Consider the following 23,946-nt stretch of genomic DNA (forward strand, 5'->3'; position numbering starts at 1 on the left):
AGATAAACCTCAAGCACAGAGATTGTGGACAAAAATAAGTTCTCATGATGAACAGACTTTTATCTCTTTTATTAAACAGTTCCTGAGAGCCTGCTGGGCAACTTTGCACAGTTGCTTCTTTCATGGAAGCAGATATTCATGGGTTTTAGTCATGTGGATAAATGAAAGGACTGTGGTGATTTCGTGACCTTCCTCTGAGATCCTACATTATAGCCTTACTTAACTCTTTGTATACGATTAAAAACCATCATATATATGTAGCTCTTTCCTGAATGCAGTACCACACCCCTGTATATAGATATAGAAATAGACACAGAAATATATGATATATCTATATCTAATACAGATGATATATATGATCTATATCTGTATATTTATACCTGTAATCTCAGGAATACTATACACCCCCAAATAATGATCAGATTGTGTAGTGAATCAATATTAGTAGAAAATAGATTACAACTTCCCATGCGCTTTATTTAGTCCTTCTTGATTCATATGGTAAGAAGTTTGACTCAGACTGGTTTAACCACTTAGGGAATTTGTTAGCTCCCATAACTAAAATGTCCGTGAGATGACTTCAGGCATAATGTGAGTCAAAGGCTCTAACTGAGTCAAATAAGCCCCCAGTTTCTTCAGAACCCTAATAGGGAGACTAATGAAATTCTGTGGCAGCAAAAGTTGTAGGTCCTCCACACAATCCCCTCTTGGTTCTTATTTCAGTGCAGTAAGACCTGACTTCCAAATCCTAACATCTGTTCCTCTTTGCCTGAAGTCATCCTTTTGTGGCTGAAACATCCACTCTGTTAGTGCTGAGGTCAGGTCACAAGTAGCAGGGATGAACCCCACAAGGAAGAGCCCTCAACCAATGACTGATGGGGGTTCATGTGTACCTCTGTGGCAGGCTGCCTCTGAGGCTCCTGTTCCACACAGGCTCCCAGAGTCCACTAGCAGGACGAAGCTCTAATTCCCCTCAGCTTGTAACTTGCTTGATAACATCAACCAGTGTCTCCTGGGATTACTTCTCAAAAAAAAAAAAAAAAAAAAAAAAAAACCATTTACACTGAAAACTTTGTCTCTGGGTCTGCTTTTGGGGGATTCCTCCTGGTTGAACACATCATAAACCTCATCCTGATCGGACAAGTTGGGACCACTTCCTCATCTCTGCACCAGTCACTGTGGCTAAGGGGATAGGTGTGCTCATTGGTTAGATTGGGATCATATTCTCTACGCATAGGCCAAGAGTCCAGCCTAAGCGAAAGCATGTGGGCTGAGGGTGGGGTAATGGTGGTTCCCAAAGGACGTTAAGGGAAATAGAACCTAAGGAGGCCATGAAACAAAACCAACAATGCCCACTGTTTCCTATGTTTGCTATATCCATCCATCAGGCAAGTACATCTGTGTGCCCACATTGTTGTCTAATGGCCAGACCGACACACTTTGGTACAGATAAGCTAGACTATAGGTCGGCAAACTGTGACTTATGAGCCAAATCCAATTGCTCATTTTTTTTCTTTTTGGTAAATAAAGTTTTATTGGAACCCAGCCATACTCCTTTGTTTATATTGTCTATGCTTGTTTCCATGAGGTTGAGTAGCTGCGACATAGATGTTATGACTCACAAGGCCTAAAAATATTTACTATCTGGCCTGCTATGGTCTGAATGTTTGTGTCCTGTGCCACTCCCCACACACCCATCCAAATTTATATGTTGAAGTCCTAACCTCCTTATAAAAGAGTCTCCACAGAGCTCCCTAGCTCCTTTTGCTATGTGAGGATACAAGAAGATATCTGCTACCCAGAAGAGAGCCCTTACCTGACCATGCTGGCACCTGATCTTAGACTTCCAGCCTCCAGAACTGTGAGAAATAAATTTCTGTTGTTTACAAGCTACCCAGTCTGGATACTGTGTTATAGCAGCCCAAACTGAGTAAGATATAACCTTCTTCAAAAAAGAAAAATTGCCAAACCTTGAGCTACACACTCAACCACTTTGATTTCTAGAAGTTGTCTCCTAGGTTCCAGGGCAGGACATGAACAATTGTTATTCTCAACCCTTCACTCTCCTTCTCTGTTCCTTCATCTGAGGAGCAGCTCCTGCACAAATGGTGATTAATTTAGCAGATTCCACTTGTCATACTTCTGCAGGCAAGAACTATGCATTAAATCACATAACACCCCCAGTGAGTCTTTTCAGTAACCCAGTATCCCTGGTACTGCCACTGGAATACACTTAATATAAAGTGCAACCTGAGTTCTTCTAAACACAGTTGTCGCAAGTATGTTTAATTCAGTGAAGTCTCCCTTATTTGGCCTGAGAGAACGAGTCACTGAAAGGCAAATGTTTGTGGGTTATCAACATATGGTGACCATCTCAGGTGTGCAAAAATGAACTCGATTTCTACAAAACTTTTTGATTTTATGATTCAAGAATTCCTAGAGAGAAAAATTAACCTAACCGTTTTCAGGATTTTCTCAGTTCAGTCCAGAGATTTTTATTTAAGTTAACTTCTGGCTTAAAACTCAGGATCATTCAGAAAATCCCACAAAACCATCTTGAGGTTCTCTCCTTCCCTTTAATTCAGTACTGATTTTAAATGTCCCAAGGCTAAGATAATTGCTATAAGATGCTACTGGGGAGTTAAGTCCATATCTTAGACTTATTCTATCTTGGTACTTTGTTAGAGGTTTTTTTTTTTTTTTTTTTTTTGCCGTATGCGGGCCTCTCACTGTTGTGGCCTCTCCCGTTGTGGAGCACAGGCTCTGGATGCGCAGACTCAGCGGCCATGGCTCACGGGCCCAGCCGCTCCACGGCATGTGGGATCTTCCCGGACCGGGGCACGAACCTGTGTCCCCTGCATCGGCAGGCAGACTCTCAACCACTGCGCCACCAGGGAAGCCCTTGTTAGAGTTTTTTAATACTCAAAACTTGTCTTGCCTGAGTCTTGGGTGTGCTATCCAGTCTACGATGGCACTTCACCCTTCACAGTTTACGGTCATTGATGTCTAGCAATTATGTCCCTTGAGATGGTCGAGGTTTGCCATAGCTCTGATGCCTATGCCTTCAGGTCATTGTCTATCATTCCTGTTTTTGACGCCAGGCTCATTCAGATTTTTCAGCCCAAGCTCAGTCTTTTGGAATCTCTCCTAAAGGTTTGATTGTTCTCCTTCGTCTTTTGGAGGGCCACAGGAGATGGAGAATTACTGCAGGGTGCCAATCCTCTCTATTCACAGATCCCAAATCAAAATCAGTTGTGAGGTGGTTTCCCCTCTCCATCACCAGGACTTATTCCAAGAAGGGGAGACAGAGTAAATGGCCCCTGGAATGTCTTGTCTCTCTTCTCATCCAAATTCTTTTCTCTATCTGCAGCTTAGAGGATCTTTTATAGAATCTGGGGGCAGGAAGAAAACATCTTTCCTGCTTGTTCCTCCTTTTGGAGCTAAGGTTGTCACCTTTGCTCTCAGTAGTGGATCCTGTGTCTTCTACAACTGGTGTTCATCCATTTGGCTCCTAAAATGGATGGTTGGCAGCTATACTGGGAAGTAGTTAATAGTACTTTGGTAAACACTTCGAAAATGTATTCTGTTATACTGAGTTGTTTTTAACATCCCAAAAAAGCAAAGGATTATCCTAAATGATAATTATAGTTAGCATTTCTTTGGTGCAAAGAATATGCTAAACCTTAAGCTAAGCTCTTCATAAATCTCATCTAATTTCCATAAATCCCTACAGAATCGGTGTGATCATAATTTCCATTTTTGGGGGGAGAATTTTTTTTAATTCAATTGCCCTTGGCATTTGTTGTGTTTAATAAAATACCTAAATGTCAACCAGATTTATAGAAGTATATTTAAAGCCTAATAAGTAGTAAACACAGATTATTCATGGACAGATACAATGCAGGACAAAACAATCTAAATTAATGTGATTTTTGTTTTCCTCCCCATTCAGAAGTAGTGTTTGCTTGAAAAGTTTTTTAAAAATTTATTTCTTTTCCAGCTTTATTAAGGTATACTTGACAAAGAAAAATTAACTATTTAAATTGTACAAGCTGATATTTTGATACACATATACATTGTGAAGTAATCACTGCAATCAACCTAATTAACATATTGATCACTTCACATGGTTACCATTTTCTTTCTTTATGTACTTTTTTCTTTCTTTCTTTTTTTTTTTTGGTGGTGAGAGCACTTAAGATCTACCCTTTTAGCAAATGTCAAGTATAGGATACAGCATTGTTACCTAGAGTCACATTGCTGTATATTAGATCTCCAGAACTTATTCACTCTCTACAACTGAAAGTTTGTACACCTGATCCACATGTCTTTATTCCCTCTGCTACCCCCAGGCCCTGGCAACCACCATTCTACTCTTTGCTTCTATGAGTTTGACTAGTTTAGACTTCACATAAAAGTGAGATGGTGCAGTATTTGGCTTTCTTTTTTTGGTTTATTTCACTTAGCATAATGTCTTCCAGGTCCATCCATGTCACAGATGTTAGGATTCCTTCTTTTTTTTAAGGCTGAATAATATTCCTCTGTGTGTGTGTATGTGTGTATGTGAGATCTTTCTTAATCCATTCATCTGTTGATGAATATTTAGGTTGTTACCATATCTTGGCTATTGTGAAAAATGCTCACCTGAACATGGATGTGCAAATATCTCTTTGAGATACTGATTTCATTTCCTTTGGATAAGGGAGGAGTTTGAAAAGATTAACTTAGGTCATTTATTTATTTTTTTTTCACATGCATTTTTAAAAAATTAATTCTTACTGGAGTATAGCTGTTTTACAATGTTGTGTTAGTTTCTGCTGTACAGCAAAGTGAATCAGCTATACATATATATATATACATATATCCCCTCTTTTTTGGATTCCTTTCCCATTTAGGTCACCACAGAGCACTGAGTAGCGTTCCCTGTGCTATACAGTAGGTTCTCATTAGTTATCCTTTTTTTTTGTGGTACGCGGGCCTCTCACTGTTGTGGCCTCTCCCGTTGTGGAGCACAGGCTCCGGACGCGCAGGCTCAGCGGCCATGGCTCACGGGCCCAGCCGCTCCGCGGCATGTGGGATCTTCCCGGACTGGGGCACGAACCCATGTCCCCTGCATCGGCAGGCAGACTCTCAACCACTGTGCCACCAGGGAAGCCCAATTATCTATTTTATACATAGTAGTGCATATATGTCAATCCCAATCTCCCAATTTATCCCACACCCCATCACCCCCCATATCTGTTCTCTACATCTGTGTCTCTATTTCTGCTTTGCAAATAAGTTCATCTGTATCATTTTTCTAGATTCCACATATAAGCGATATTACATGATATTTGTTTTTCTCTTTCTGACATACTTCACTCTGTATGAGTCTCTCTAGGTCCATCCAGATCTCTGCAAATTGCACAATTTCATTCCTTTTTATGGCTGAGTAATATTCCATTGTGTATATGTACCATATCTTCTTTATCCATTCTTCTGTTGATGGACATTTAGGTTGCTTCCATGTCCTGACTATTGTAAATAGTGCTGCAATGAACATTGGGGTGCATGTATGCTTTAGAATTATGGTTTTCTCCAGGTATATGCCCAGGAGTGGGATTGCTGGGTCATATGGTCGTTCTATTTTTAGTTTTTTAAGGAACCTCCATAATGTTCTCCATAGTGGCTGTATCAATTTACATTCCCACCGACAGTGTATTTATTTAAAAAAATTTTTTTTAACATTTATTTATTTGTTTGTTTATTTAGGCTGAGCTGGGTCTTAGTTGCAGCATGTGGGATCTTTGTTGTGGCACGCAGGATCTTTAGTTGCAGCATGCGTGTGGGATCTAGTTCCCTGACCAGGGATCGAACCTGGGGCCCCTACATTGGGAGTGCAGAGTCTTACCCACTGGACCACCAGGGAAGTCCCCAACAGTGTATTTAAACATGACCACATAACCTCTATGAGATAGGGTTTAATCCTAAGACTCTGGTTTCTAATGAGCGTCCTTAACCACTAAATGGCACTACCTCCTCACAGACTCTAACAACCTATATTTCTCTTTTTTACTGAAGCAAGGCTTTGCAAAGATCCTTCGTGGATTCCAGCAAGACCCAAAAAATGGCTCTTTCATATGAGTACAACACTTATTACTTCTGATCAATTGTTGAGTTCATACATGTCTGCCCTTAAAACAGTCAGCTCTTCAGTGGCAAGAGTGTAATTTATCTTTATGTCCCTGGGGCCTCACACTTAGTAGGTAGATACATTCAAGTGTCACAGGACTGAAGAAATCAAGCACGAGTAAGAAGAGGCTCTATGAACTGTAGTTATCCTCACCTCTTGCAGGACAATGTTCATTCTTGGCGTATATAAACTTTGCAGACATCCTTTTAGCCACATGAATGTATTTGTTTAAAATGGCTATGGATGCCAACATTTTTGAAAAGGGATATCAACAGTTTTCAAACATGTGCTCCCTCCCTCCATCCACCCCACTTTCAGTGAACGCCTACTATGTACATGGTTCTGGGCTGGATGCTGGGAACATAAATCTTGCCCTTGAGAAACTCTCATTTGATTTGTGGAGCCAGAAAGATAAAGAGATAATTTCAATGCAATATGATAAGCACATAAAGAGAAGTATGAATAGAGGATTATGGGAACCCAAGAAAGGAGCAGCTCCTTGGCTACGGAAATGTTCATGGAAAAGTTAAAGAAGGCAACTTTCCTAAAGAAAGTTGACAAAATAATACAGAAGTTAAGAGCAGTACTGTGGTAGTCTTCACAAAGATGCCCATCCCTAATCTCCAGAACATGTGAATATGTTTCCTTACACGGCAAAAAGGATTTTACAGATGTGAAAAATTAAGAGTTGAGATGGGGAGATTATCCTGGATTATCCAGGTGGGCCCCACATAATAAAAAGTGTCCTTTTAAGAGGGAGGCAAAAAGGTAGAAGACACGAAAGGAGATGTGACTATGGAAGCAGAGTCAGAGAGAGAGAGAGAAACAGACAGAGAGAGAGAGAGAAATGCTGGCTTTGAAGGTGGAGGAAGAGGTCATGAACCAAAGAACACAGGCAGTCTCTAGAATCTACAAATGCCAAGGAAACAGATCATCCCCTAGAGCTTCCATAAGGAATACAGCCCTGCTGACACCTTGATTTTAATCCAGTAAAGCTCATTTTGGACTTCTGGCCTCCAGAGTTGTAAGATAATAAGTACACGTTGTTTTAAGCTACTAAGTTTGTGGTAACTTGTTACAGCAGCGATAGGAAACTGATACAGCTACTTTGGAGTCAGAATGCCCTGATTTGAATTCTCACTCTTCCACTTCCTGGACAGGTACCCTGGATCACTTTTATGAGTTCCCTGTTGCCAAGCCTCAGATTCCGTCTTATGCTGAATAATAGTATCACATCATAGACGTGTTGATCATCACGGTGCTGGGCATACAATACGCACATAACAAGTATGAGCTAATATGGTGATCCTTGACTAAAGCCTTGAACCCTCCATAGGAACATTCCACGAAAAGGGAAGAGAATATAGAAGGCATGACGTCATGAGCAAGGTGGGTACTGTGAAAAGTTTGCTATGGCTACAGTAAAATATTCAGGGTGAGAAGAATCCAGATATGAGGCTGAAGGGATGGGAGAAGGACAGATCGTGAATGCCTATATGGTATCTTCAAGAGTTTCAACTTTAGCAGGTGGACTAGGAAGCCAGGAGTCATCTTTAAGAGAGTGAGGGCCATGATAAACTTGGGTATGTATTTAGAGAGATAGCTCTTTTGCCCAAAATAGTGTAGGAATGAAGAGATTTGTTCGAGGGAAATAAGAGTGCAAAATGCCCTTCAGTCGTACAAATAATGATGATCTAATGGTGGTCGTCATCACCATCATCATCAAAATGCAAGTATTATTTCTTGAGTGCTTCCTTTGTGCCAGGCACTGCGCTAATTGCTTTCCTAAGTTTATCTAATTTGATGATCCCAGCAACGCTATAACTTGGTACATCATTACCCTCAACATACAGAAGGAAATATGTCTATTTAGAAAGATTAAGTGACTTGCCCGAGGTCATCCAAGTGGAGAGGAGTGGAGAGAAACTTCAAGCCCAAGCTTTTCTGATGCCAAGGATTATGGTTTCACTTGCTGTGAAATTTCACCTCTATCTCTGTGGAACACTCTCACAAGTGAAGCCATTTTTGATGACGTCCTTGTGTCTTTAAAAAGTAAATAAAGCCTCCATGAAGGACCCTCATTCTGTCTACTCAATCCCATTCTTCTGAGGTCCACACAAGAGCCAGTGTTCAGTATAATAGTTTCTCTATGAGCTCATTCTGCAATCTAGCAGTCATATATTCTAGAGACTACTTAACCACCAAACACCTTTACTGCTGTGGATTTATGTCCTCCTCTGCATTCAGCAGATGAAAGTAACAGCCATTGATGAACCAGCAAAGCATTGCTGACGTTGGCACTCTAGAAATATAGCCAATTGAATTCATTGGGTAGAAAGGAACCCTATCATAACTGTTGCTGGTGACAGAGACTGCTGTTTGTCTTAGTACAGAAAATAAACATAATCAACTTTTGCTTTCCAAAAGTGCCTCAGAGGCAGTATCTGCCCTTCTGGGTGCAGAAGATGCGGTGATAGAGATTTGGGATCTTATCTGGAATGGGTGAGACAGGAGATGGATGGAAGACCCTTGGCTTATGGGATCATATAAAATGTCCCTCATTAAGGATTATTAAGGAGAACTTGCCCAACTTCTGTCATATACCCTTCAACAGTAAATGTACCCAAACCCCAGATAATCAGGACAAGAAAGGACAGACTGGAGTGTGAGTCTGCAAACTTAAGGCCAAAAGAAATTGAAGAGTGATTTCAAAGGCAAGGGAGGACACTTGTGCGTCCTAACGCCAAAACAGGTGGAAGAGGTTGAAAAAAGAGAAATAGAAGAAAAAGGAGGGAAATATGGAAGTGTGTACTTCAAGAGCTAGGGAGTTTGAGCTAATCTAGTCCAGGGCTAGCAGATAGAGGACATTTATTCTGTTTTATCCAATGCAACCCTGCAGAGTGGGATCTGGGGATTAATACTCTAACCTCAGGTTTCTCTGTCCTTCCAATTTCCTTCTCATGCTGTTGGCTGAACCAAAATAACAGCCAGAAAATATGGAAACATACAGGTCAGCCTTGAGGCAGAGATACAGTGATGAGTAGATACAGAGGGGCAAAAGTGGGACATCTGCAACACTGCAGTGGGAAATTAATCTCTACTCTAATAATTAGAAAGGGCTCCCAAGCCCCCAGCACAGGAAAAGGGCTGAGTAAAGCCTTCTAATGATGAGCCGTATATCTCAGGAGTTTAAGCTGGTCACACCAGGGCAGATACTTAGCTTCTTGGTAGCATCTCCCTCCTCTTGTAGAGAAGCAAGTTGCAGTCTGGTGCTTCTCTCTTATTAAGCCAATCATTTTAATAAATACTTGGTGACCAAGTTTTTACTTGTATAACAGCATCATGAACTAGACCCAAAGTCAGACCCATGCTGAGTAAGTTATAGGGCCTGCTTGCCTTCAAGAACTGACAGTCAATAAGCTGCAGACATTTCTCTCTCCTGGTCCCTATCTTCTTGGAAATTTCCTGAACATATTTCTACCAAACTATTGTCTCCTTTAGGGTAAGCTGTACAGCTGTTTTTGAATATAGAAAGCACTTCTCAAACTTATAAGAAGAAACGAAATACTACCACATAATTCATAAGTATGCACAATGAGATATCAACTAATACCCGTCAGAATGGCTATCATCAAAAAAGTCTACAAGTAACAAATGTTGGCAAGGAGGTGAAGAAAAGGCAACCCTTGTATGCTGTTCGTGGGAATGTAAATTGGTACAGCCCCTATGGAAAACAGTACGGTGGTCCCGCAAAAAACTAAAAACAGAACTACTGCATGATCCAGCAATTCCTTTCCTGGGTATATATCTGAAAGAAAAATGAAAACACTAATTCAAAAAGATACATGCACCCCAAAGTTCATAGCAGCATTATTTACAATAGCCAAGATATAGAAGCAACCCAAGTGTTTATTAACTGATTAATGGATAAAGAGGATACACACACACACACACAGATGAGAATATTACTCAGCCATAAGAAAGAATGAAAACTTTGCCATTTGTATCACTGTGGATGGACCTAGAGGGTATTATGCTTAGTGAAATAATTCAGACAAAGAAAGACAAATACTGTAGATTATCACTTATATGTAGAATCTTAAAGAAACAAACAAATGGATATAACTAAACAGAAACAGATGCACAAATATAGAAAACAAAATAGTTGTTACCAGTGGGGAGAGTGGAGGGGGGAGGGGCAAGATAGGGGTATGAGATTAAGAGATACAAACTACTATGTATAAAACAGATAAACAACAAAGATATATATATATGTATACATATATATATATATATATATTTTTTTTTTTTTGTAGTACGCGGGCCTCTCACTGTTGTGGCCTCTCCTGTTGCAGAGCACAGGCTCCGGACGCAAAGGCTCAGCGGCCATGGCTCACGGGCCCAGCTGCTCCGCGGCATGTGGGATCTTCCCTGACAGGGGCACGAACCCGTGTCCCCTGCAACGGCAGGCGGACTCTCAACCACTACGCCACCAGGGAAGCCCAACAAAGATATATTGAATAGCATAGTAAAATACAGCCATCCTTTCTAATAACTTTGAATGGAATATAATCTATAAGAATATTGAATCACTATGCTGTACACCTGAAACTAATATAATATTGTAAATCAACTATACTTCAATAAAAAAAGAAATAAGGTTACAGGGGACACATGTTTTGGTCTTCTAAATTCCACCATTTTCTTTGGGTGACCATTCCTCCCACTTTGTATATGATTTTGTGTGTGGTTGTCTCTGCTTTCTGAGCCCAAGAATGACCATGTAATCTAGTTCTGGCCAAGATAACCCCTCCCTCTGCTTATTGTGACTGGTGTGGAGATGGACATTCAACTGAAATAGGCCAATCACAGTTCTCCTTGGATATCTTTGCTGGAACTTTGGAGAAGATGCATCCTCTTACGCTTGGATCACACACTGTAAAAAACACTAATCGACATCTAGGACTGCTGGCTGTAGTTTATCAAATTATGTGACAGGAGAAAGAAACGAGGCCAACGCATATTGCAAGTAGAACTAGAGACGGAGAAAGAAAGGCAAGAGAATATCATCTGAGTCCCCAGAATCTGCTATACCCAACGTGTACATTTCTTCTATGTCTGTGTCCACTCCTGGACTTCACAGCTAGATGAGCCAATATACTCTCTTTTTGAGTTAGTTTGAGTTGTTTTTTTCTGCCTTTGTAACCAAAAGAATCCAATCAATATACTGGTATTAGGAGTGTTACTATATTTAAAATTATTACTGTTTTTTTTTCCCCAAAGTTTGAAATATATGTTGGGCTTCTCCTTTTCCTTGGAAACAGGAATGAAATAATAATTGTCTGGATATCTTCTAAACTTATTGTGCCTCACACTTAGGGGAGAATGATCTTATGTATGTTAGCATACACTAAGTCCAGTTTCCATATCTAAGCATCATTATTGTTTAAAGGTAGATAAAGCCCAAACAAAAGCACAGAAGCTTCTGAATTTCAGATTCTCTGCAATCTTCTTGAGACTCTTGACTTATAGCTTGACCCTGAGACTATGCCTCTGACAAGCCATTCAGCTCAGAAGAACTCACCTCAACTTTCTGAGTTTGTAGGGAGACAAAGGTTACATCCTTTCAGGTGAAGAAACAGAAGAATGCTAGTATGTGGCCTCCACTGACAGCTTGAGGGAGTCAAGCCCCCAAGAAGAGAAGACTCCTGAGTGACCACCAGAGCTGTCCCAATCTGCTGAAAATCGACCCTTGGGATTTGGCCAAGAGCCTTCATGACCACAGCTGACTGTTTCCTTAGGCTCTGCCCTCATCTACTCGTGTCTGCTACCAAAAGCCCTACACTCTGGGAACCTCCTTGTTCTTTGGCCTACTCCCACTCTTTATTTTTCTGTTAAGAAGATTGCACACATATTATTGGATTCTTTCTTGGAGTAGTTGCAAAGGAAAAAGTTCCTCCTCTTCATTTCACTATTTTCACAACAGGGCTTAAAAAAAAACTTCTAAGATGACAGTTCATGAGAACATGGCCTTGATCTTAAAATAACTAATAAAGCCTCACCTTAGGGGTGTTTACCTATATAAGATGTGATCTTAGACCTAAAGATTAATCTTCTAGGTTGACCTTGGCCTTTGAGATCTGAAGATTCTTCTTGTAATATATTTTCATCATTTTTGGAATGAGAGTGTTACCTATGGGTCCGTATGCTGGAGTCTCAAAACTGGTTTTCTCCTCCTCTGGCTTTTTATAGCCTCCATTTCTTACTACCCTGTCTTAATCAGTTCAGGCTGCTGTAGCAAATTACCACAGACTGGGTGGCTTCAGCAATAAACATTTATTTCTCACAGTTCTGGAGGCTGGGCAGTCCAAGATCAAGATGCTGACAGATCTGGTGCTTGGTGAGGGCTCACTTCTTGGTTTTCAGAGGGCTGCCTTCTCATTGTATCTCACATACTGGTGAGCAGAGAGAGAGATGTTACATCTCCTCCTCTTTTTTATAAGGATGATAATCCTATCATGAGGCCACCACCTTCATGCCCTAATCTAACCTTACTTACCTCCCAAAGGCCCTACCTGCAAATACCATCCCACTGGAGGTTAAGATTTCAACATATGAATTCAGGGATGGGGGTGAGCTGGAATACAAACATTTGCTCCATAACACACCCCCTTTTCTACCACCCCTATTCTGGGTCACCATCATATCTCACCTAGATTATGACCACAGCCTCCTAACTGGTCCAACTGCTTCTATCCTTATATTTCTGACTCTTTAATCTACTTTCAACAAAGCAACAAGAGTGATTTTGCTTTAAAGAAAATCAGACCACGTCACTCGCCTGATCAAAACCCTCCCACAGCTTTCCTCTCACTTAGAGTAAAAACCCAAGTCCTCATATAAGCCACAGGTTAACCCACGTAGTGCAGGCACTCGTTACCTTCTAACCTCATCTCCACTACGCTTTTCCTCATTCACTTTGCTTCTGCCACGTTGCTCTTCTTGTTACCTTTGATCTTCCTTACACTCAAGCAAGGGTGCACCCACCTCAGGGCCTTTCCACTTGCTGCTCCCTCTATTCCAGAATATTCTACTCCCTTCAGCTATTCTCAGGGCCAGCACCCTCATCTCCCAAGGGTCTTTCCTCAAGAGTCACTGTCTCATGGAGGGCATCTATGAGCACCTGATCTAAATTTCGAGCCCCACCATTTGACATTTCCTTCCTTGCTACATATTATATTTCACTAGTTGGTTCTGTTTATTATGCTAGAAGGTAAGTTTTATGAAGCAGGATATTTGGATTCACTATTGAATCCTCAGGGGCTAAAAGAGTACCTGATACATAATATGTGTCAAAAAATATTTGTAGAATGAATAAATGGATGTATGTTTAAAATAGGAGGCAGGGACACACACTTGAGAGCTAAACTGAGGACGTGTGAGCGAGACTCTTCAGAAGAGGTGCTGCTCCAAACTGAAGGGGGGCAATGGCTCTATAGATGCAGGGAACATAAAATATGTATGAAATACTACTAGGAGTTAAAAAAGATGTTGAGATAAATATACTGACATAGAACAATTTTTACGATACACAACTGAGTAAAAAAAAAAAAAAGCAAGCTGCAGAGCAATGAACAAGTACAACCTCATTTCTCTAAATAAACAGAAAAACAAAACTCTAGATTTCTGTGTCTATCTGTGTCTTTATATACGCACACACACAGATACACACTTAGAGAAAGGTCTGGACGTCTATGCCAGTAGGCAAACATTTTTTCTGTAAAGAGCCAGACTGTAACTATTTTAAGCTTTGCAGGCCATCTAACAGTTTCTGTTGTGTATTCTTCATGGTTTTTTTTTTTTTACTTTTAATTTTACTTTGTAGTATAGTTGATTAACAATGTGATAGTTTCAGGTGTACAGCAAAGTGATTCAGTTATACATATACATGTATCTATTCTTTTTCAAATTTATGTTTTTAAACAACTCTTTCAAAATGTAAACATGAAAAACATTCTTAGCTCATGAAATACATAAAAATAAAATCCTCTGAGCTTATTGGTTGTTGATTCCTGATCTAGGTTTGCTTAGTTATGGTGAAGGCCGTGGCATTGGGAAGAGTGAAGAGAGATTTTAGATTTTTTTCCTTTATATGCTCTCTATTGTTTGAATTACTTTTTTTCAGGGAATGTATTCCTGAAACGTATGGGTAAAAAAAAAAAAAAACAACAACAAAAAAGTGAGATAAAATAAATGAATGGGAAAAAGCCTGGTGCATAGTAAATGTTCCAGAAACATTTGTTGAATAAGTGAATGAATCTGGAATGAGTGACTAACTAAATGTTCACACGAATAAATGAATGCAGGGATTCATGTGTTTCCAGTTCTTCTGCTATGCTTTGTGTGGAAGCAAGGAAGTGGTTTCTGAAATTCTAGGGCTAACAGAGCAAGCCCCAAGAAAGATCAGATAAGATTTGCAAATCCATACTACTAACTTTGTATTTTTCATCATTATCAGTTTTCCTAATATTAATACTGGAAACATACTGGAAAAATACTGTTACGAAGTCAATTCTATGCAATAAAAACCCTTTTACCTAATGCATTGCATTAACCTTTGATTTGCATCAAGTTTTGGTACAATACACCAGAGGAAAGCTTAAAATAATATTTGGTTACTTCCACATTTTGTCCCAAGCTTAAGTGGGCATTGGGCCATGAATAGCTATTCATATTAAACCCACTTGTCTAGGTATGAGCTACTTTGCAGACTCCATGTTTCAAACATAGTGTAGAATAAGCATTATAAACCTTCTTGGATTTTTGCAAAAACCTTTTGTTCAACAGCCTCTTTGCAAAGAAGCAAAACAAAATGCATGCACATCTGTGTCCTTGTGGAAAGAGGGGACTGTCTTTATTTTTGCCTTAAAATGCTGTTTATATAATAATAATGTAAATTTCAAATTGTCCTTGAGATTAGTGTCTAAATCGCTAAAAATTGTTTAAAACATCCCTTTACCATGCTTTAGTACCTATCTCATATGGTTTCACAAAGTAGCATATTTATCATCATCAATAGAAATCTCATTAAAAACACATTAGGCACCCATCTGTACTGTTCTGGTACTGTACCAAAGGATTTTGGGAAAAAGAAATCCAACAATATAAGCCTGGAAAGTCCTTTAAAAGTCACTATCAATTTATTTTAATTCCTGAAAGGTTTAGTCTCTTAAATGTCTAGATTTTCCCCTCCCCCACCGATTTATTGAGATATAATTGACATATTGTGTAAATTTAAGGTGTACAATGTTATGATTTGATAATTAAATATCTAGATTTTTCCCCTTGTACTTGTAGAAAGTTTTCACTTTCTACTCACTTGATTTCCTAATTTCATTTTCAAAAAAGTATTTGAGTGAAGTCCACATTCCACTGTTTTAGGCTAGAGTTAGCACAGTTGCATGAGAGTTTCCTTTGGCTTTAATTGCAGCTGTCAAATTTGCTGCATTGAATTCCCTCCAAGATAAACACTCAAACAGGGTATTAACTATCTATGAGCAAATATCCTACTACAATATGTGAACTACACAATATTTTCTTATCATACTAAAAAGTGTGAATTAAACTATAATATAATGAGAAATTAGAAGTTTTTAGTAATTCCAAATGTGGCAAATCTTCACCAGTGTGTAAAAATTTTCAGTGACTGTGAAAAACAGCAGAATAGTTTGAGCCCTGAAGCTTTCTCCCAACAACCAAAAAGGACCCAAAACAAGCAAGCATAGCTAAGCATTTCATCTTGGAAGCAGCTTACTGAATTAATAAGACAAGTCAATTAATGTTATGCTCTGTTGCTTCAGGATAAAACATGAAAATGGAAAAATGTGGAGCTGTTTACCATATTGAGATCAAGCTACCAGGAAGACTTTGAACAAAACATCCTCTTTGCTCTAAGATTTAAAGAAGAACTTGGCATGGCTTCTGCTATGGACACAAATGTGTTCTCCCAAAATTCATCCCTAAACGATTAACCCCCCCCCCCCCGCCCCGTGTGACTGCATTTGGAGTTAGAGCCTCTACGGAGTAATTAAATTTATATGAGGTCCTAAGGGTGGGGCCCTGAAGCCATAGGATTAGTGTCCTTATAAGAAGAGATAACAGAAATCTCGCTCTCTTCTCCATGTGAGGACACAGTGAGAAGGTGGCCATCTACAAGCTAGGAGGTGGGTTCTCACCAGGAATTGAATAGGCAGCATCATGATCTGGGCCTTCCAGCCTCCAGAACTGTGAGAAAATAAATTTCTGTCATTTAAGCCACTCAGTCTGTGGTGTTTTATTATGGCAGCCCAAGCTGACTAATACAGCTTCCCAGGGTCTTCTGTTTAGTGCTCTGGAGAAGAGGCTGTGGTGGAGACCAGCTGAGGGTTCACCATGTGGGTCTCTTTTCCTTCCTGGGTGCACAGCTGGGCTGCATTTCCCAGCCTCCCTTGCAGTTAGGTGGGTTCTGCTGGAATCTCCCATAAACTGGAGTTCTGCTTCATGGAATGTGGGCTGTTGTATTTTCTGTCACTTCCAGGGCTGTCTTGTGCTTGCTCTCTCTTCCCTGCCTGCTGGTGGAAAGCAGAGTCTCAAATGGAAGTTTCCATGGGCTCAGAAATTGTAGAGTCTCAGAGGAATTTTTAGCTTTCAGTCCATAGATGCCTGATCTATGGATAAAATTCAAGGATTTCATGGGCTTGGCTAGAAAAACATTACATCCCTATCTTCACGAAAACTCTAACTTAAACTTAGCATTTCCTTCTACTATGAATGTAGGCAAATAACCGCAATGATGTAAGCACTCCCTGTGACTTTGTCACCTGGAGAAATCACAGATTTTTCATTACAGTTGCTACAGACATTTCAAAAATTTTTTACACTTACTACTGTTTCAAAATTATGATAGTTATTAGACCTGTTGCTAGACTTTGCTATTTAAAGAAGCACATATATTATTATGTCACATTAAAAAAATATTTTGATTACTGAATTTTAATATAATTTTCTTTAAATCCTATGTATTTTATTTTATGCCTTTAAAAACTATTATCCTGAAAAAGTATTGACAGACATTAAAGAGATAGGAGAGGATTGGGAAGATGGCGAAAGAGTAAGACGCGGCGATCACCTTCCTCCCCACAGATACACCAGAAATACATCTACACGTGGAACAACTCCTACAGAACACCTGCTGAACGCTGACAGAAGACCTCAGACCTCCCAAAAGGCAAGAAACTCCCCACGTACCTGGGTAGGGCAAAAAAAAAAGAATAAACACAGACAAAAGACTAGGGATGGGACCTGCACCAGTGGGAGGGAGCCGTGAAGGAGGAAAGGTGTCCTCACACTAGAAGGCCCTTCGCGGGCGGAGACTGCGGGTGGAAGCTTCGGCGCCGCGGAGGAGAGCGCAGCTACAGGGGTGTAGAGGGCAAAGCGGAGAGATTCCCGCACAGAGGATCGGTGTCAACCGGCACTCACCAGCCCAAGAGGCTTGTCTGCTCACCCGCCGGGGCGAGCGGGGCTGGGAGCTGAGGCTCGGGCTTTGGTCAGATCCCAGGGAGAGGACTGGGGTTGGCAGCGTGCATACAGCCTGCAGGGGGCTAGTGCGCCACGGCTAGCCGGGAGGGAGTCTGGGGAAAAGTCTGGAGCTGCCGAAGAGGCAAGAGACTTTTTCTTCCCTCTTTGTTTCCTGGTGCGCAAGGAGAGGGGATTCAGAGCGCCACTTAAAGGAGCTCGAGAGCCGGGCGCGAGCCGCGGCTAAAAGTGCGGACCCCAGAGACGCTAAGGCTGCTGCTGCCGCCACCAAGAAGCCTGTGTGCGAGAACAGGTCACTATCCACACCCCCCTTCCGGGGAGCCTGTGCAGCCCGCCACTGCCAGGGTCCCGGGATCCAGGGACAACTTCCCCGGCAGAACGCACGGCGCGCCTCAGGCTGGTGCAATGTCATGCTGGCCTCTGCCGCCGCAGGCTCGCCCCGCATCCGTACCCCTCCCTCCCACAGGCCTGAGCGAGCCAGAACCCTCGAATCAGCGGCTCCTTTAACCCCGTCCTGTCTGAGCGAAGAACAGACGCCCTCCGGCGACCTACACGTAGAGGCGGGGCCAGACCCAAAGCTGAAACCCGGGAGCTGTGAGGACAAAGAAAAGAAAGGGAAATCTCTCCCAGCAGCCGCAGAAGCAGCGGATTAAATCTCCACAATCAATTTAACGTACCCTGCATCTGTGGAATACCTGAATAGACAATGAATCATCCCAAATTGAGGAGGTGGACTTTGAGAGCAAGATTTATTATTTTTTCCCCCTTTCCTCTTTTTGTGAGCATGTATGTGCATGCTTCTGTGTGAGATTTTGTCTGTATAGCTTTGCTTTCACCATTTGTCCTAGGGTTCTATCCGTCCGATTTTTTTTTTTACTTAAAAATTTTTTTTTTCTTAATTTTTTTTATTTTAATAACTTTATTTTGTTTTACCTTACTTTATTTTATTTTCTTTTATCCCCTTCCTTCCTTCCTTCCTTCCTTTCTTTCTTTCTTTCTACTTTTTCTCCCTTTTATTCTGAGCTGTGTGGATGAAAGGCTCTTGGTGCTGTAGCCAGGAGTCAGTGCTGTGCCTCTGAGGTGGGAGAGCCAACTTCAGGACACTGGTCCACAAGAGACCTCCCAGCTTCATGTAATATCAAACGGCGAAAATCTCCCAGAGATCTCCATCTCAACACCAAGACCCAGCTTCGCTCAACGACCAGCAAGCTACAGTGCTGGACACCCTATGCCAAACAACTAGCAAGACAGGAACACAACCCCACCCGTTAGCAGAGGGGCTGCCTAAAATCATAAGTCCACAGACACCCCAAAACACATCACCTGATGTGGACCTGCCCACCAGAAAGACAAGATCCAGCCTCATCCACCAGAACACAGGCACTAGTCCCCTCCACCAGGAAGCCTACACAACACACTGAACCAACTTTAGCCACTGGGGACAGACACCAAAAACAACGGGAACTACGAACCTGCAGCCTGCAAAAAGGAGACCCCAAACACAGTAAGATAAGCAAAAGGAGAAGACAGAAAAACACACAGCAGATGAAGAAGCAAGATAAAAACCCACCAGACCTAACAAATGAAGAGGAAATAGGCAGTCTACCTGAAAAAGAATTCAGAATAATGATAGTAAAGATGATCCAAAATCCTGGAAATAGAATAGACAAAATGCAAGAAACACTTAACAAGGACCTAGAAGAACTAAAGATGAAACAAGCAATGATGAACAACACAATAAGTGAAATTAAAAATACTCTAGATGGGATCAATAGTAATAACTGAGGCAGAAGAACGGATAAGTGACCTGGAAGATAAAATAGTGGAAATAACTACTGCAGAGCAGAATAAAGAAAAAAGAATGAAAAGAACTGAGGACAGTCTCAGAGACCTCTGGGACAACATTAAACGCACCAACGTTCAAATTATAGGGGTTCCAGAAGAAGAAGAGAAAAAGAAAGGGACTGAGAAAATATTTGAAGAGATTATAGTTGAAAACTTCCCTAATATGGGAAAGGAAATAGTTAGTCAAGTCCAGGAAGCACAGAGAGTCCCATACAGGATAAATCCAAGGAGAAACATGCCAAGACACATATTAATCAAACTGTCAAAAATTAAATACAAAGAAAACATATTAAAAGCAGCAAGGGAAAAACAACAAATACCACACAAGGGAATCCCCATAAGGTTAACAGCTGATCTTTTAGCAGAAACTCTGCAAGCCAGAAGGGACTGGCAGGACATATTTAAAGAGATGAAGGAGAAAAACCTACAACCAAGATTACTCTACCCAGCAAGGATCTCATTCAGATTTGATGGAGAAATTAAAACCTTTACAGACAAGCAAAAGCTGAGAGAGTTCAGCACCACCAAAGCAACTTTACAACAAATGCTAAAGGAACTTCTCTAAGCAGGAAACACAGGGAAGGAAAAGACCTACAATAACAAACCCAAAACAATTAAGAAAATGGGAATAGGAACATACATATTGATAATTACCTTAAATGTAAATGGATTAAATGCTCCCACCAAAAGACAGAGACTGGCTGAATGGATATAAGAACAAGATCCGTATATATGCTGTCTACAAGAGACCCATTTCAGACCTAGAGACACATACAGACTGAAAGTGAGGGGATGGAGAAAGATATTCCATGCAAATGGAAACCAAAAGAAAGCTGGAGTAGCAATTCTCATATCAGGCAAAATGGACTTTAAAGTAAAGACTATTAGAAGAGACAAAGAAGGATACTACATAATGATCAAGGGATTGATCCAGGAAGAAGATATAACAATTGTAAATATTTATGCACCCAACATAGGAGCACCTCAATACATAAGGCAAATACTAACAGCCATAAAAGGGGAAATTGACAGTAACACGTTCATAGTAGGGGACTTTAACACCCCACTTTCACCAATGGACAGATCATCCAAAATGAAAATAAAGAAGGAAACACAAGCTTTAAATGATACATTAAACAAGATGGACTTAATTGATATTTATAGGACATTCCATCCCAAAACAACAGAATACACATTTTTCTCAAGTGCTCATGGAACATTCTCCAGGATAGATCATATCTTGGGTCACAAATCAAGCCTTGGTAAATTTAAGAAAATTGAAATTGTATCAAGTATCTTTTCCGACCACAATGCTATGAGACTAGATATCAATTACAGGAAAAGATCTATAAAAAATACAAACGCATGGAGTCTAAACAATACACTACTTAATAACGAAGTGATCACTGAAGAAATCAAAGAGGAAATCAAAAAAAACCTAGAAACAAATGACAATGGAGACACGACGACCCAAAGTCTATGGAATGCAGCAAAAGCAGTTCTAAGAGGGAAGTTTATAGCAATACAATCCTACCTTAAGAAACAGGAAACATCTCGAATAAACAACCTAAACTTGCACCTAAAGCAATTAGAGAAAGAAGAACAAAAAAACCCCAAAGTTAGCAGAAGGAAGGAAATCATAAAGATCAGATCAGAAATAAATGAAAAAGAAATGAAGGAAACGATAGCAAAGATCAATAAAACTAAAAGCTGGTTCTTTGAGAAGATAAACAAAATTGATAAACCATTAGCCAGACTCATCAAGAAAGAAAGGGAGAAGACTCCAATCAATAGAATTAGAAATGAAAAAGGAGAAGTAACAACTGACACTGCAGAAATACAAAAGATCATGAGAGATTACTACAAGCAACTCTATGCCAATAAAATGGACAACCTGGAAGAAATGGACAAATTCTTAGAAATGCACAACCTGCCAAGACTGAATCAGGAAAAAATAGAAAATATGAACAGACCAATCATAAGCACTGAAATTGAAACTGTGATTTAAAATCTTCCAACAAATAAAAGCCCAGAACCAGATGGCTTCACAGGCGAATTCTATCAAACATTTAGAGAAGACCTAACACCTATCCTTCTCAAACTCTTCCAAAATATAGCAGAGGGAGGAACACTCCCAAACTCATTCTACGAGGCCACCATCACCCTGATACCAAAACCAGGCAAGGATGTCACAAAGAAAGAAAACTACAGCCCAATATCACTGATGAACATAGATGCAAATATCCTCAACAAAATACTAGCAAACAGAATCCAACAGCACAGTAAAAGGATCATACACCATGATCAAGTGGGCTTTATTCCAGGAAGGCAAGGATTCTTCAATATATGCAAATCAATCAACGTGATACACCATATTAACAAATTGAAGGAGAAAAGCCATATGGTCATCTCAATAGATGCAAAGAAAGCTGTCGACAAAATTCAACACCCATTTATGATAAAAACACTGCATAAAGTAGGCATAGAGGGAAATTTCCTCAACATAATAAAGGCCATATATGACAAACCCACAGCCAACATTGTCCTCAATGGTGAAAAACTGAAAGCATTTCCACTAAGATCAGGAACAAGACAAGGTTGCCCACTCTCACCACTCTTATTCAACATAGTTTTGGAAGTTTTAGCTACAGCAATCAGAGAAGAAAAGGAAACAAAAGGAATCCAAATCGGAAAAGAAGAAATAAAACTGTCACTGTTTGCAGATGACATGATACTATACATAGAGAATCCTAAAGATGCTACCAGAAAACTACTAGAGCTAATCAATGAATTTGGTAAAGAAGCAGGATACAAAATTAATGCACAGAAATCTCTGGCATTCCTAGACACTAATGATGAAAAATCTGAAAGTGAAATCAAGAAAACACTCCCATTTACCATTGCAACAAAAAGAATAAAATATCTAGGAATAAACCTACCTAAGGAGACAAAAGACCTGTATGCAGAAAATTATAAGACACTGGTGAAAGAAATTAAAGATGATACAAATAGATGGAGAGATATACCATTTTCTTGGATTGGAAGAATCAACATTGTGAAAATGACTCTTACTACCCAAAGCAATCTACGGATTCAATGCAATCCCTATCAAAGTACCACTGGCATTTTTCACAGAACTTGAACAAAAATTTTCACAATTTGTATGGAAACACAAAAGACCCCGAATAGCCAAAGCAATCTTGAGAATGAAAAACAGATCTGGAGGAATCAGGCTCCCTGACTTCAGACTACACTACAAAGCTAAAGTAATCAAGGCAGTATGGTACTGGCACAAAAACAGAAATACAGATCAATGGAACAGGATAGAAAGCCCAGAGATAAACCCACGCACATATGGTCACCTTATCTTTGATAAAGGAGGCAGGAATGTACAGTGGAGAAAAGATGGCCTCTTCAATAAGTGGTGCTGGGAAAACTGGACAGGTACATGTAAAGGTATGAGATTAGATCACTCCCTAACACCATACGCAAAAATAAGCTCAAAATGGATTAAAGACCTAAATGTATGGCCAGAAACTATCAAACTCTTAGAGGAAAACATCGGCAGAACACTCTATGACATAAATCACAGCAAGATCCTTTCTGACCCACGTCCTAGAGTAATGGAAATAAAAACAAAAATAAACAAATGGGACCTAATGAAACTTCAACGCTTTTGCACAGCAAAGGAAACCATAAACAAGACCAAAAGACAACCCTCAGAATGGGAGAAAATATTTGCAAATGAAGCAACTGACAAAGGATTAATCTCCAAAATTTACAAGCAGCTCATGCAGCTCAATAACAAACAAACAAACAACCCAATCCAAAAATGGGCAGAAGACCTAAATAGACATTTCTCCAAAGAAGATATACAGACTGCCAACAAACACATGAAAGAATGCTGAACGTCATTAATCATTAGAGAAATGCAAATCAAAACTACAATGAGATATCATCTCACACCAGTCAGAATGGCCATCATCAAAAAATCTAGAAACAATAAATGCCGGAGAGGGTGTGGACAAAAGGGAACACTCTTGCACTGCTGGTGGGAATGTGAATTGGTACAGCCACTATGGAGGACAGTATGGAGGTTCCTTAAAAAACTACGAATAGAACTACTATATGACCCAGCAATCCCACTACTGGGCATATACCCTGAGAAAACTATAATTCAAAAAGAGTCATGTACCAAAATGTTCGTTGCAGCTCTATTTACAATAGCCAGGAGACGGAAACAACCTAAGTGTCCATCATCGGATGAATGGATAAAGAAGATGTGGCACATATATAACAATGGAATATCACTCAGCCATAAAAAGAAACGAAATTGAGCTATTTGTAATGAGGTG

At 40.2% G+C, this 23,946-nt stretch overlaps 1 non-coding gene across 1 annotated transcript; it reads right to left on the reverse strand.

Moving 5' to 3' along the window:
* Window positions 1-5,835: 5,835 nt before the first annotated feature.
* Window positions 5,836-5,908, reverse strand: TRNAG-CCC. The gene has a single exon. It is a non-coding gene; the product is annotated as a tRNA-Gly (tRNA).
* Window positions 5,909-23,946: the final 18,038 nt, after the last annotated feature.

Source organism: Phocoena sinus, chromosome 11 (assembly GCF_008692025.1).
Source record: "Phocoena sinus isolate mPhoSin1 chromosome 11, mPhoSin1.pri, whole genome shotgun sequence".
Taxonomy (NCBI): Eukaryota; Metazoa; Chordata; class Mammalia; order Artiodactyla; family Phocoenidae; genus Phocoena; species Phocoena sinus.